The sequence below is a fragment of the Ctenopharyngodon idella genome, chromosome 10 (genome assembly GCF_019924925.1).
Source record: "Ctenopharyngodon idella isolate HZGC_01 chromosome 10, HZGC01, whole genome shotgun sequence".
NCBI lineage: Eukaryota > Metazoa > Chordata > Actinopteri > Cypriniformes > Xenocyprididae > Ctenopharyngodon > Ctenopharyngodon idella.
The window spans coordinates 17,246,927-17,261,619 of record NC_067229.1 but is presented as its reverse complement, the minus strand read 5'-3'; the positions used below and the strand labels follow the sequence as shown (position 1 = coordinate 17,261,619).

At 38.7% G+C, this 14,693-nt stretch overlaps 1 protein-coding gene across 5 annotated transcripts in view; it reads right to left on the bottom strand.

Moving 5' to 3' along the window:
- add3a (adducin 3 (gamma) a) overlaps positions 1–14,693 on the bottom strand; it is a 103,301-nt gene that overhangs the window by 58,089 nt on the left and 30,519 nt on the right. For 4 of the 5 annotated variants that reach the window (XM_051911515.1, XM_051911514.1, XM_051911509.1 and 1 more), the window contains exon 2: positions 13,468–13,520. The exons of the other annotated variant lie outside the window; for it this stretch is intronic. The gene's annotated coding sequence lies outside the window, so the exon portion shown is untranslated. The remainder of the gene's footprint in view (positions 1–13,467; positions 13,521–14,693) is intronic. 5 annotated transcript variants of the gene reach the window in all.

Sequence of the window (14,693 nt, the reverse complement as noted above, 5' to 3'; positions counted from 1 at the left end):
ACTAACACGGCCTTCAAAGCTGAAAGACTGCCAAGAGTTTGCTTTGTAGATCCACAATCAGAAATGGAGAACTTCTCCCTTATATCCACTCTGGATAAGGATGCACCAATATTGCAATTCTGGTCAATACTGATATGACGATAAACTGGACATTATTAAAGATCTAAAATATTTTGTCAAAATTAAATTACAAAAAAGTCACCAGAAGTGTTAGATGATGGCAAAGGTAATCTAAATGGGAAAATAAGCATGTAGAATTAAAAATATAATATAGACTGATGCAGATAAATTCTAAATAAAATTCACCAATATTGGCCAACAACCGATTTTATGTATATTGAGTAAATAATGTGCAAAATACATGTTAATTACATCTAATTTGTGGTATAATCAGGAATCTTCTCATCTTCAGTAAATCTTGATTGGTGTTGAAGGAAATGAGTGGGGGAATGAGAGCTGTGGTTCACCCTAACAACCCACTCTTGTAGTCTTCATAAATTCACCTCCATTAAAACCAAACTAAACACATCTCTCTTATGTGGTTCATATGCTGGGGTTGGTTAACGCCTCACATGTGAGTTGAAACCAGAAACTTTACTCTAGTGTTGGTGGTGAAGCTCTTGACAGTTAGTGCTAGGCTAGTTTCTCCTGCAACATTTTTTCTGAACAATAAGTGGTTGGTTGTGTCATCTTAATGGGTTTTTAGTATTGTTAAACGGTTGTCCCAGGGTCAATTTGTTAACTAAAGAGGCACAAAGAGAAAGTGAGAGTGACACTGAATTAGCATCTGAATAACTCGGCCTGTAGAGCTTTTACTTACTATTCTGCTGAGCAAGTCATCAGTAAATGTCTTTCTAGTTTGTCTGAAAAGCTCCTGTTGGAGTCTGTAAGACCAAAGCAAGCACTGTAAATGTAAACAAAATTTTAAAAAATGGCGTCAATCATCTAAAATAGGACAGCCTAATACAAGCAAAACATCCACGTAGAGTTCTTTCCTACACAACCGGTGGTTCCTGATGTCTTTTTAATTGCAGAGTGAACTGCCGAGCTCTGCTAGGGAGTGCTGACCAAAGGAGACAGTGAAGAACAACAGTTATGGGAGGATAAAGTATGACTGTGTACTATTTACCACAGAAAACCCAAATGAAAGCCCTCAGTGGGGCCTCTGGTAGTGTGGGTATCTCGGGGGACGTTAAAAATCAATATGTAACCAATTATTCATGTAGGAGGGGAAGTATGTTGCAGTCCAAAAGTTGTCAAGAAGCTGGAAGATTCTGCTAACGTATTGAGAGTTACGCAACAAAAGGCTTTGGAATCAGTCACTGAGGACAAGTTCTGGATTTTTATGAATCCAAGCCAACTGCGTGTCTGGCACGGGTGTCCTTAGGCACAACAACCTAAAAATTTAAAACACACCATAAACCTGCCTATAAAGATATACAGATACTGGACATCAGAAAAGCAGACGCCCCATGACACGTGTGGCCCCAGAGGCCCCTACCATATTTCTTCACCAGAGTATCACAGATATACAGAATATTACAGACATTGCAGTGCTCAAAATAGTGGCTGCAGGAATACAATTTATAAGAGCCAATCAGCTTATTAACTTTTTTGGCATGATTTGAGCTCCAAAAAGCTACATTTTTTAATTTTTCTTTGTCACATTTCTTGGCTGATTTGAAATATGTTATTGATATATAATCTTGATGTACAGTCTTCATGATTTTAGTCATTCCCCATTCAACTAAACAACAGCTATACTGCTGTAAATAGAAATTAGCTGCTTAGGGTGTCACCAAGATGGCCGCCACACCTGACTTGGGCGCTAGACTAATCTACATTTTCTGCATTTCTGCATCCAAAAAAAAAAAAAAAAAAAAAAAAAAAAAACACTTTAAAACGTGCATCTTCAAAACATTACATATTTGTAGTTGCAACTCCCCTCAACTCCTTTCCTCAAAGGAGCTTGACGCGTTTTACAAAGGTCAACATCCAGATGCGTGTATGAAAAATTAGCCAGGAATAAGCAGCTCAGTAGAATTTAAATAACGCTGTAGGGGAAAGTAAAATCTGTTTACTTGAGTAATGGCCACACTTAAAATCTTTTCCATGGGGATGAATAATAAATTAAAAACTTTCACACATTATACATTGCAGCAATGCTGCAACCAAATTTGCAAGTTAGCTAATAGCAACTTGTTAATGAAGTGTGAATGCCATATAAAAAGCAATCAGGCACCAAGCACGCATGACCTATAATGTATGTATCGATATGTATGGGAAAAAATCACAGGCTGCCACCCAACCAGTGCATACTTTATGCTCCTATCTAGAGTGCATACAAAAGGCAGAGTTAGTTCAACCTTTATCAAGTTAAATTTACCTTCAATGATGTTACATTTAACTTTATCAGAGTTTAATAAACACTAGCAAGTGGAGCATCTTTAGTGGGCTTGCAAAATACCACATGAAACAAAAAGACTGGATTAACATATTTGGGCACCATTCAACTGAACTGACATTGACTAAACATGAAGAATTTGTAGCTGTACTCCATCACAAAGACAGAAAAAAAGCTCTTCATCACCATCAAACTTAGTATTGAGAATGTTTAGGATTCAAACTACTTAAATTATGTTTTACAGGCATCTAAAAAACTAAGCTTTTAAAAATGTATGATTGTGATGGCGCCTATACTTAATTTCCTTAGAAACAGTTATGAGACCTCTATTATTGGCAAGAAAAGTTCATATTTACAGGCCTTTTCCTGTTTCTGTGCCAGATTTAGGGTTGATGTTAGATAAACAGTATTTTTGGACAGGGCCGATAAGTCTGAAACATTGAGGGTGATTGAAGGGGCTGGACCGAGTCGATGGTCATTTATGTTTCCTGTGCCAAGACACAGATGATGACAGAAAATGTGTAATAAAACATTCTGTGTTTGAGATCTGAGATAATTAATAGGCCCCATTGTGATTTGTGAAGGCTGTTGCAAAAGGTTCAAAGTACAAACAAGGTGATGGACGTTGCTTCAGGGTGAATCTATTACAGAGAGAGTAATTTACCACAGTTTTATATCAGAGAGCTTCTGGGGTCTTGGCAGTTTGGGAGCAGGTTGCTTTGACCCTCCTCTGGCAAACTCAAACAATCACGAAAGTGTCTGAGAGAGGGGGAGCACCAATAAAACAGTCCTTTGAGCATCTCTCTGCCCTGGTTGCCCAGCCAGAGAAGCCAAATGCATCACTGCACACTAGATCAGCACTCAGCACAATGTGCCTGTTGATGGGGATACACAACATATCAGATCAGGCAGGGAGGGGACTGTGTGAGACAAGCCCAAATGTAACTGAGAAAAACACGAAAAAGAATACAATAGCTCATTTCAGCTGCTAAAGGCAAAAGTTCATCTGCAGTGCTGGATGAGATCTCAAATGTATGAGAAACGTGCTAGGTGTCAAACCAGAACTTTAGCCCCTTACGCACCACATAGTTCTAGGAACTCAGTTTTAGGAACTAGCCACCAGGGTGGTTTCCTGAGAACTAATTTCCCCCACGGGCCAATTTCCTGGTTGCATTTGCACCGGCAGTAGGAACTCTGAAGCGACCGACAGCTGCGTCATATAAGCGCCGCATGTACCAATGTCAACTGGAGGATGGAGGACGCCGTGATCGGAGATGTGTTTGTTGTGTTGTGTGTTTCGGGATAACAGAGATGTAATGTAGACCCATATGTTACGCGATCAAAAGAGCAAAAAGTAGGGCTAAGAGACAAAATTTCCTGTGACAACTTGCAGTGTTACATATAGGGCTGCAACAACTAATCGATAATGAAAATCACAGACAACGGATGTCATTATCGATTAGTTGCGTCTGCCCACCGCACGCATAAAACTTCCACCAGTCGAGTCAAATTACAGCACTAAACAGCACATTTATATGTACAAAATGCATCTAAAAAATAGTGAGCAGCAGGGGGAAAAGGTATGTGATCAAAGCTGCCCAAAACATGAGAATTCTTTATTTTGAGCTTCAAGCTAATGCATTTGCATAATGTTTGACATTGCTTGCCCGGTCAGGCGCTTGATGAGTGTGCTGCATGTGATGTGTTTCCTCAGAGCAAAACTCTCATTTTACAGTTATATCCTTATCTGTAAGTGTTACAAATTCACGTATTCAAGCATTTTTATTTTGCATGAAGGCTCGTCTTGACTGTCTGTGTTAAACTTCAAACTTTAATGATAATTCAAACAAACGGGACGCATTAGAGAGGGAGACAATTACAATTCAGGATTTACAGGAAGAAAAAAATGACAGTAACAGGTTACTGTGTCCAGAGTGAATGTGTGTGTTTATGCAGAACATTCCTCTTATCTGTTAACACTGAATTTGTGTTTATGTTATTATTATCTTCATTTTAAATGTAGGGATTTAGGGTGTACTCACACTAGGCACCTTGTACCGTGTCCTGGCTCGAATGTCCCCCCTCCCCACTCCCTAACATTGCACTTAACGTTCTGGGCCAGACCACACTTACGTCATTTACGATGCAACTTTTTGTTTTGAAGAAAACAAGAAAAGCACTTTCGCTAATAGACTGCCTAACAGATTTATCATTTATGTCGTGCAGCGATTTTCACTTGATTGTGCTGCACGTATCAGAAGATTATTACAGATGAAGCTGGCATTGATGGAAAAACTTGCAACTTTACTCGCAAAATACAATTCCTGTTCATCAATAAGGTGAGAATCAGACCCATTATAAACCTAAATATGCTTGATTTAATTAAATTAATTGAAGTGTACAGTCCAATTAGTAATAGAAGACGTTTGCTGTCATAATGATGACAGTAGCGCACACAAAAGTAGCTGTTCCGTGCTCCGGCGCGGTTAGCGCTCACACTACATGTGTACCACGCTCGAGTCCAACAGAACCGTGCTCTGGCCCACCTCTTCCAAGCGGGCCAGGGACGGCTAAACAAACCACACCCGGGCAAACAAACCAGACATTGGTGGTCAAACGCGCTCGGGCATGGTTCAGAGCGCCTAGTGTGAGTACACCCTTAAAGGGTTAGTTCACCCAAAAATGAAAATTCTGTCATTTATTACTCACCCTCATGCCGTTCCACACCCGTAAGACCTTCGATAATCTTCGGAACGCAAATTGAGATATTTTTGTTGAAATCCGATGGCTCCGTGAGGCCTGCATAGGGAGCAATGACATTTCAGCGTATCGAATCAGCAGGACACGCGATCCGAATCATGATTCGTTACGCTGATTCATTATGATCCGAAGCTTCCTGAAGCAGTGTTTTGAAATCGGCCATCACTATACAAGTAGTTTTTTTTTTTTTTTTTTTTTTGGCACACCAAAAATATTCTCGTCACTTTAAAATATTAATATTGAACCACTGTACTCACATGAACTGATTTAAATATGTTTTTAGTACCTTTATGGATCTTGAGAGAGGAAATGTCATTGCTGGCTATGCAGGCCTCATGGAGCCATCAGATTTCAACAAAAATATCTCAATTTGCGTTCCGAAGATTAACGAAGGTCTTACGGGTGTGGAACGGCATGAGGGTGAGTAATAAATGACAGAATTTTCATTTTTGGGTGAACTAACCCCTTAAACTGTCTTTTTGATTTATAGCTCTTTTGCATTTAGCATAGATATAGATATATTCAATATATATGTGTTCATAGCATTCAGTTGGCATGTTTGTTTGAATTTTGTCAAAAGAAAGAAAGATAGAAAGTTGGTCTTTTTATTCGAATAACTGAAGAATCGATTAATCGATATAATTTAGTTCCCCCAAAAGGAGTTGCTAGAACTAAAATCGTTCCTAGTTCCTGCGGTGCGAACAGTGCAAAAATCGGGTAGTTCCACCAATAGTTCTTGGAACTATAAAAAGGTTCCTCTGGTCCTGTTTTCATCTACCTGTTTTGAAATGCCAAGATTAATTCTAAAAATGAGGACGAATAAATTTTTTATCCGATAAGAAATTATGGGCATAAACATTTACTGAATAAATCCCTTGATGTGCAAACAAACAAAAAACTCACATGACTTTACTTGAACAGAAGATGTGATTGAATAACTGGACTAACCAACAGACCAATTTCATTGTACAGCATCTCAAATTTTGGTTTGGTCATTCTGAAATGCCTGAGCCAAATTCTGTTATCAAAATGTTTTGGTTTAATGCATTCCCAAACATCAGGCATCAACACATCGATAACACGACAACGCTTATTGCGTTTTGTTTGGGTGCTTTTTTGTGCCAATTTCCCAGGAAGTGATTTTGTTCTTTTGAACACATGGGATGGAAACGGTGCTTTATTCACAAAGACTCTTTATGATGAATCATCCCACAAGGTAACAATAAACATCACACTGTCTCCGTCACAAAATTACAAAGAGGCCTCTGACTTATTTGTGTACAGTCGTCTCAAAAAGTCATGTTTTGACATCAAGACTTGCAATTAACGTTTTCATGACTGATCACTGCTATCACTACAGATTACTCGGACAAACAAAACCTTTCGTTTTTTTTTCCAGAAAATCGATTCCGGTAAGTGCGCAACAACCTTTGGTTTGCTGCCTAAAGGGCCCTTTGAAGTTGCCTTCGGTAAACACAGACACAGACGCAAACATACTGTACATGCAATTACATGCAGCAGAGCAACGATGCAGTGCAGTTCCATGAGCCATCATGGTTAACTCAGCTGCTGCCTGTGAGGAAAACACCCAACTGGATAATCACACACACACACACACACAATAATCCCACCCTCAATACTGAGTGTCTGAGTTTTAACTGTGTTTTCGGCATTCTAGAGCAGTGAAGTCACTCGACAGACTGTATTGAGTGGGAGTGAGTCCTTTTATGCAGTCAGGCTCTTATTACATTACAAGACCACAGAGCAGAGAAATCAACAGTTTTACAATCATATCTATCCATGTAAGACACAGGCTCCACTCCAAAAGCTAAATTGCCTAGCTGTCTACAATAAGTTCAAAACGGAAGTTGCGATAGTCTTTTCATCCCTATTATTTATCAGAGTGAAACTTGATTTTGTCCATGGGGAATTGATTGGATGGTTGTGGTTTGCTATTGGTTGATCTCATGTGAGTGACAGATTGCTCCGCCCTCTCACCAGTAAACACGTCATTGGAGAAGAGATTGCAATGCAAAAGGGAGGGGAAGTGATTTTGATTAAAGATTACAAGGATGATGTGCATGCACAAATAACTTATAATACATGCTACAATATTCCATGAAAAAAAATAGAATTGTCAATTTTGATTTCATGGTGAAACTTGTTTTTTAATTGTAATTAGTTGGTCCACAAGTTGGAAACACATCGGAGGACGCATTCCAAGGTAGGAAGGCATCAAAGGCACGTCTGAATCGAAAGTTATCTTCACTTCCTGTATTGAGATACCTTCATCTGATCGATTTTTGAAGGCAGCATAGATGTATCCTTCACTGCCTTTGATATCCCACAATTCTGTGGGTTCCATTCCATGACAGTTAAAGGGGGGGGGGGGGGGGGGGGGGGGCTGCGACATCATTATAAATAAAAATGTTTGTGTTGTTTACATTATATGCACTTGCACACCGATTGCCAACAAAACACAGACATCTGATGCAGCTTTACTCACCACTCGCGATCTGCAAATCCAGCGCCGAACTGGGACCTGTTTACAAAGTATTCGCCACCGAAATCCCGGGAACAAAACAAACATACATGCACAACTCCATTGCTGCCCTGGAAAAACAAACTTCATCCACTGTTCCCTTAACGCTGGGTTCTTTGGGAAGCTGAAAAAGGAAATCTTTCCCTCACAAGCAAAAACGGTGAAAGGAGCTGCGTCTATTTCGGAGGCTGTGTCCTTCAGAGATTGCATTTGAAGGCTGAATACTTCATCAAGGATGTCATATTTAAGAAAAGTAAAATTGACTGATATTCATTGTGAGGTGTAAAATACTGTAATTTCTTTCTTACGTTGCAATCTAACGGTTATTTTTCATAAATGAGACTGCCTCGATGATGTATGCAGCCTTCAAAGGGTGCAGCCCCTGAATTGGGACGTCATACATCCAACTCGTGTTTTGAAACTTTGGCCATGTTTAGCATGAGAATGCAACTTTTTAACAGTGTAAATAAGTCAGAATGCATGAAATAGCATTACACTCCTCCTTTAAGCTAAAAAATAAAGATGGTGACTGAAAGTTGCGGTTAGTGGTCGGTTTGTGTGTAAATGTATGTTTTTGACCAACTTTTTCCACTTTTGATGTCATTTCCAGCGAGAAATTAGTATTGCAGTAAATAAATATTCGCTTAGTTCGGTTACACTTTATTTTACAGTGCCGTAATTACATTGTAATTCCTCAAATAAGTACTGAGTACTGTTAATTAACTACATGTACTTATGCTGAGGCGCACAGTGCGCAGAAGTCGCCAACTTTCTGCAGAGTCAATAGCTACAGACCTCCAAACTTCATGTGGCCTTCAGATTAGCTCAAGAACAGTGCGTAGAGAGCTTCATGGAATGGGTTTCGATGGCTGAGCAGCTGCATCCAAGCCTTACATCACCAAGAGCAATGCAAAGCGTCGGATGCAGTGGTGTAAAGCACGCACCACTGGACTCTAGAGCAGTGGAGACGTGTTCTCTGGAGTAACGAATCACGCTTATCTGTCTGGCAATCCGATGGAAGAGTCTGGGTTTGGTAGTTGCCAGGAGAACGGAGAAACTTGCCTGACTGCATTGTGCCAAGTTTAAAGTTTGGTGTGGGGTTGTTTTTCAGGGGTTGGGCTTGGCCCCTTAGTTCCAGTGAAAGTAACTCTTAATGCTTCAGCATACCAAGACATTTTGGACAATTTCATGCTCCCAACTTTGTGGGAACAGTTTGAAGATGGCCCCTTCCTGTTCCAACATGACTGCGCACCAGTGCACAAAACAAAGTCCATAAAGACATGGATGAGCGAGTCTGGTGTGGAGGAACTTGACTGGCCTGCACAGAGTCCTGACCTCAACCCGATAGAACACCTTTGGGATGAATTAGAGCGGAGACTGCGAGCCAGGCCTTCTCGTCCAACATCAGTGCCTGACCTCACAAATGCGCTTCTAGAAGAATGGTCAAAAATTCCCATAAACACACTCCTAAACCTTGTGGAAAGCCTTCCCAGAAGAGTTGAAGCTGTAATAGCTACAAAGGGTGGGCCAACTCCATATTAAGCCCTATTGATTAAGAATGGGATGTCATTAAAGTCCATGTGCACGTAAAGGCAGGCATCCCAAAACTTTTGGCAATATAGTGTATATTATTTACACTTCATACAATATATTGCTTTAAAGCAAGCTGCTTTACAGTATTAAACAAAAAAACACCGTCAGTGTCGCTTTTTACAAGTGTGTTCATATTTTATTCGCATTTGACCTCGATGGACCGAACAGAAGGAGAAGACTACCATGTCAAAGAAGGCAGAGCCTCAGAGCCACACACCTACCTATTACATAATTTCCACAGACCAATAGTTCAAAAGTGTTTCTTAAATAGAGCAAAAGCTTAACCAAACGCACACCTTTTGGATGTGCAAGTTAAAGAAATGACTTTATAAAAGACAGATTATAACTGCACACTCATTTTTCGTTTCGGCAGACAAGCAGCCTTTGTCAAGGTACAACGTGTTACCACATTCAAAAGCGTTTACCAGCCAGAGTGAATTTTTCCGGAAAGTTTGCTTGGTAAGCTGTTTTAAACTCCAGAAACGAGCTCCAAAGAATTTAGTTTTGGCCTGATTTTATTTCGAAAAAAAAGACATCACATCAGTTCGTTCTTCGATTATGCTTGAAGTATATCGGGGTCTTTAGGTGTTAGCATGTTGCTAAAGTAAATGCACTATACTCTAAACAAGCATAAAAATAAATTATACTCAGAAAAATCGGGTAAAAGTACATTTTTAACAAATTCAGCTAATCACTGACTCATTAAGATAAGGTAAAGTTCCAGCCCTGGTAAATATCTTAAAATTGTACTTTTACCTTACCAAAAATCTTTCACTTATGTACTTTCCACATAGAAAAAAAATTATGAGTACAAAGGATTTAACTCACAACTCCACTCAGATTGGACAGAATATGCAGTTACTGACTTTAGTAGCATGGTAAAATACTTTCATACCCTGTCTGTTTAAACTCCCAAACTATTGTACAAATGACATCATAATGGAGGTGGGGAGGGATATCAGTGCTCAGAGGGTTTTTGTGTATGCGTGTGCAGTGAAAAAGAGCAAAAGAGACAGAAAAGAAGGGAGGAGAGGGGCTAGGGAGGAAAGTGTAGGCTTGAGGAGCCATTTGGGACGTTTTCTGAAGTCCAGCCAGAGAATGAGGCAGCAGAGAGCGGCCAGTGAGACTCTGATGTGCTCGGTTAAAGGCATTTGCAGACAGAAATCGTGTTTGTTTGTCGTTCAAAGATGTAAAAAAAAAAACTAAAATCCTATGAAATGTTGGACTGCTCTCGAGACATTATTCACCTTTCGTTAACATATAAAACACGTGAAATTGTGTCAGAGGCAGAGAAAGAAAGAGACAGAGAGAGAGAGTCATTTGGACTCTACAAACAATTGCTCACTATGCGTCATTGCTTTAGAATCTGAAGAAAACGGTGAACAAATCATCCAAAACAGCTCTCTATAGTCCCTCAGTGTGCTTTTTCACATCAAAATCCACATTGCTTAAACTGAACTATGATTTATGGGATTATGATAACAACACGACCCAAATCCACTTTACCAGTAACCCTGATTAGAGCTGTCGCATTAAGTGGGTTTAGCCAAAAATCACATACAGCAAGTAAAGCGAGACTAAGACCTCGGCAACAGATTATTACACCAATAGTGTGGAAATGATCACAGATGACTTCACAATCGTAAACATCCCACAGACCATCATAAAACAAAAAAGAAAATTGAAAATGACTTTTATGCAATGACTTCAGAGTCTATTCAGAGTAAAAAAGACCAATTGAAAAATACCAAAAATACAGAAACAATGGAGCAAAATGGAGGTAAATAATCTGAAATGCAGAAATCTATCTTTTCCAAATCAGCAACAATGTCATATTTTGTACAGGATCCCAAATGTGACTCAATGATTGTTTTTTTTGTTTTTTTGAGTTCTTAATTGATTTACCAATTTCTCTAATGATTATTGAGGGCCACATTTTGGCTTTTATCATTTTGTGTGAATATTTATTTGATATTTATAGCTGGCCAATAACAATAAAGGTATTAAATTATTAATCAGGAATCATTTGCGGTGACTAAAATAATTTTAAATGATGGAAAAACCTTGAATTAAAAAACAAAACAAAAAAAACAAGTATACTATGCTGAGTTGATGAGAGGTGTGCTATTACTGAGTAATCAAATGATGTAAGATTTTCGCCTGGTAGATGACCAAAATAGGCAAAGAAACATTTAGTATGTCCTCCAGACATCATTTGTGCACTCAACATGCACATCATGAATAAACCTTTCATACTTAGCAACACAAGTGGAGGCTACTTCGAATAGAGTGACTGCATACACGCTGTTCGTTTTCCCATCATTCCCTGTCTGTGTCCTCAAACGCCCCTGAATTGCAACATCATTGTAACAAGAGTCCAAGAATCAGAAAGACTAATCAAGAGACAAGAACCTCCTCTGTCTCTTCACAAAAGCACAACAGAACCCCAAAACAACACTTCAAATTAAGTTATTGACCCTAAGAAGAGATTTAGGGAAACTCAAAAACAAAAACCACCTTGTCTTCGCCTCAAGTCAACTGTCTACATTTATATTTTATGCCACTAAAGCCCAGCAAACCTAACTAATAAATCTACAGGGCTTTAGTTGCATTTCCCAGACGTCAGAAATCGCTCAGGAAGTGTAATCCAAGCATTTTAAACCTCGTTTCTGAGGGCTCTCCCAACAGTCCCGTAAAGCACGCTAATGCTCAGGGACGCGCCATCATCACTCTCTCTCTCTCTCAGCAGCCGAAGGACCAGGAAGAACTGCAGCGATGTTAAATTAATCACAAGAGCTCAGAAAAAGAGACTGCGACAGAGAGGGGAGGCTGTAAACTGCCGGTTTTGGGTTTGTGGTCATTACAGCCGTCAGCGATTTCGCTCCAGGACTGTAAAACGTCTCGCCAGGTCGTCGTGACTACATCCATGTCATTTACTCAGAAAAAGGCCCAAAACACCACTTGACCAACCATTCACAAAGTGCTCATTTTCACAGAAACATCATTATTTGGTCTGGGACTAAACATTTCAAACTGAAAATGTCATCACTAGTAGTCCACCGATATGACATGATATTCAAAGACTCGGGTATACAAACACACACTAATTTTACGTCTATTCAAATCTAACAACAACAAAAAACTTTATCAAAGCTGACAGTAGATTTTTAAACTAACGATTCTATTAATCGACCAAGCAGTCAATTATGGCCAAATATTGGCTAAATATATATGGCTCTTCGTCGCACTAACAAAACGTCTTAGAAAAGTCATGCAAGTTTGCGTAAGAACTGAATTTTGGAACTGTAGCTACATGATGCACATAGTATTTGATTAGTTACGTAAAATGAGCACAATAACACAGACAACACGATAAAAAATGTGTTAGATGTGGTCTTGAAGCTAGGCTTAAGAGAAGGAACTACAGGCATAAATGTCTATTCTAGTTAGATTTTTCAAAAGTCTGCAAAAATTGTACAACTTTCCACAATATTTTACAACTTCTAAACTTTCAGAAAGCATTCAAAGTAGTAAGTAACAAGATTTATAATTTATTTATGATTGATTTTATATCAATATTGACAAGTCATATACCAATATATTAGCCAATATTTGACCGTTTCGAGATTATCGGCATCTGCCTGTTTGGCCAAATTGCTAAAATTACTGTGGTCAAAAAATACCAACACCAAAAAAATTGACCTTCAAAATCTAGTGACAATTTTGTTAATGGGAAAATTTCTGTTTTCATATGTGTGGTAAATTTTGAGCACATATTGTATTTGAATAAAAATAATTTAATTTCTATTTATTTTTATACAACCTTGTTCTCTAGATATTGATTTTGGCAATAGCCATTAAAAACACATATCAATTGATGACTACTTTTTATATGTGACAGACTATAATGCATATTTAATAAGCTGATGTACATTTTCATATGCATATAATCAATCTCATTTGCATATGTAGAATTAAGTCAACATTTCAAAACATTACAGCATTTTCACTTTTAGCCTCTGAAAACATTCCCATCTAAAAGCATCTCCAGACTCAACCAAAAGTCGTACCCTGAGGGCACGTCTCGCTGTGTGCTGAATGAAAAGGTGTTGTAAGTCCAGGTTCAATTGGAGGACTCACTGTGGGAATGAGCTTTATTTAGACTTACCTGCTGGGAGCCTGAGACCAAACCGCCTGTTAGTGCTCACGCTGCTGGATCACCTGAAATAAACAAACATAAACACATAATCATCCAAAGTGATAAACGCTGCAGCTGGAAGAAAGAAAGAAAACATCGGCTTCAGTAGATTTCTCTCAAAGCTTTCCAAATAACTAGGTGCACTTCCTCCCTGATACGACGTAACTTGTTATCTCTTCAAAGGCTTGGAATGCACACGAAAGCCAAAAGATTAAAAAACGTAGACAGTCAACTCCCCAGAAAAGCCCCTCAGTCGAAAAAATGGAGAGAGAAAAAATAAAAAAATAAAAAAATAAAAAAATCGAGTGTAGGCCAGGCAAAACTCTTTGATTCTTAAAAATGATAACTCCTGCACACAAACCTTGAGGAATAGAGCTAATCATGCTTTACGCTCCTCTTCTTCAAATCTCACAGTTTCATTACAGGGTATGAGGGTAACGATAACCGCAATCTCGAACTAAGTTAACACATCCTGTTTTTTTTAACTGTTTAGTTAATGCATGTTTTGCAAGGTAATCTCTCAACGTACAAGCTTAGCACACTGCTAAACAATTAGCCTGCTAACTTAAAGGGTTAGTTCACCCAAAATTGAAATTTCTGTCATTAAGTACTCACCCTCATGTCGTTCCACACCCGTAAGACCTTGTTTCATCTTCGGAACACAAATTAAGATTTTTTTTTTTTTTGATGAAATCCGAGAGGTATATGACTTGTCCATAGACAGCAATATAATCACCACTTTCAAGGTCAAGAAAGGTACTAAAGACATTGTTAAAACAGTCGACGTGACTGCAGTGATTCAACCTTAATTTTATGAAGCGACGAGAATACTTTTTGTGCGCAAAAACAAAAATAATGACTTTATTCAAGATTTGGCAACGAGTTTAAGTTGGTCATGCAAATTGTAGAAAGCTGCTTGATTTGAAACTAACTTCTGCATGAGCTGTGCTTCATAAATCGCTATACTACAATGGACCTTTTTTGCCAACAAAATTTCGTAGAAAAGTGACCGCACCATTACTTTAAAACTTGACACCACCAAAAACATTTTGCAATTCTTGTCAAAAACCGTAAGACGGCACAATCTTGTTACATTTATGGATTGACACCTGCAAATAAATGTGACGTTTTTCCTTTCACTCTGTTTAGAAAGTCTTAAATGCTCTAAAATTGATAGACCCCCTTTATATACCGAG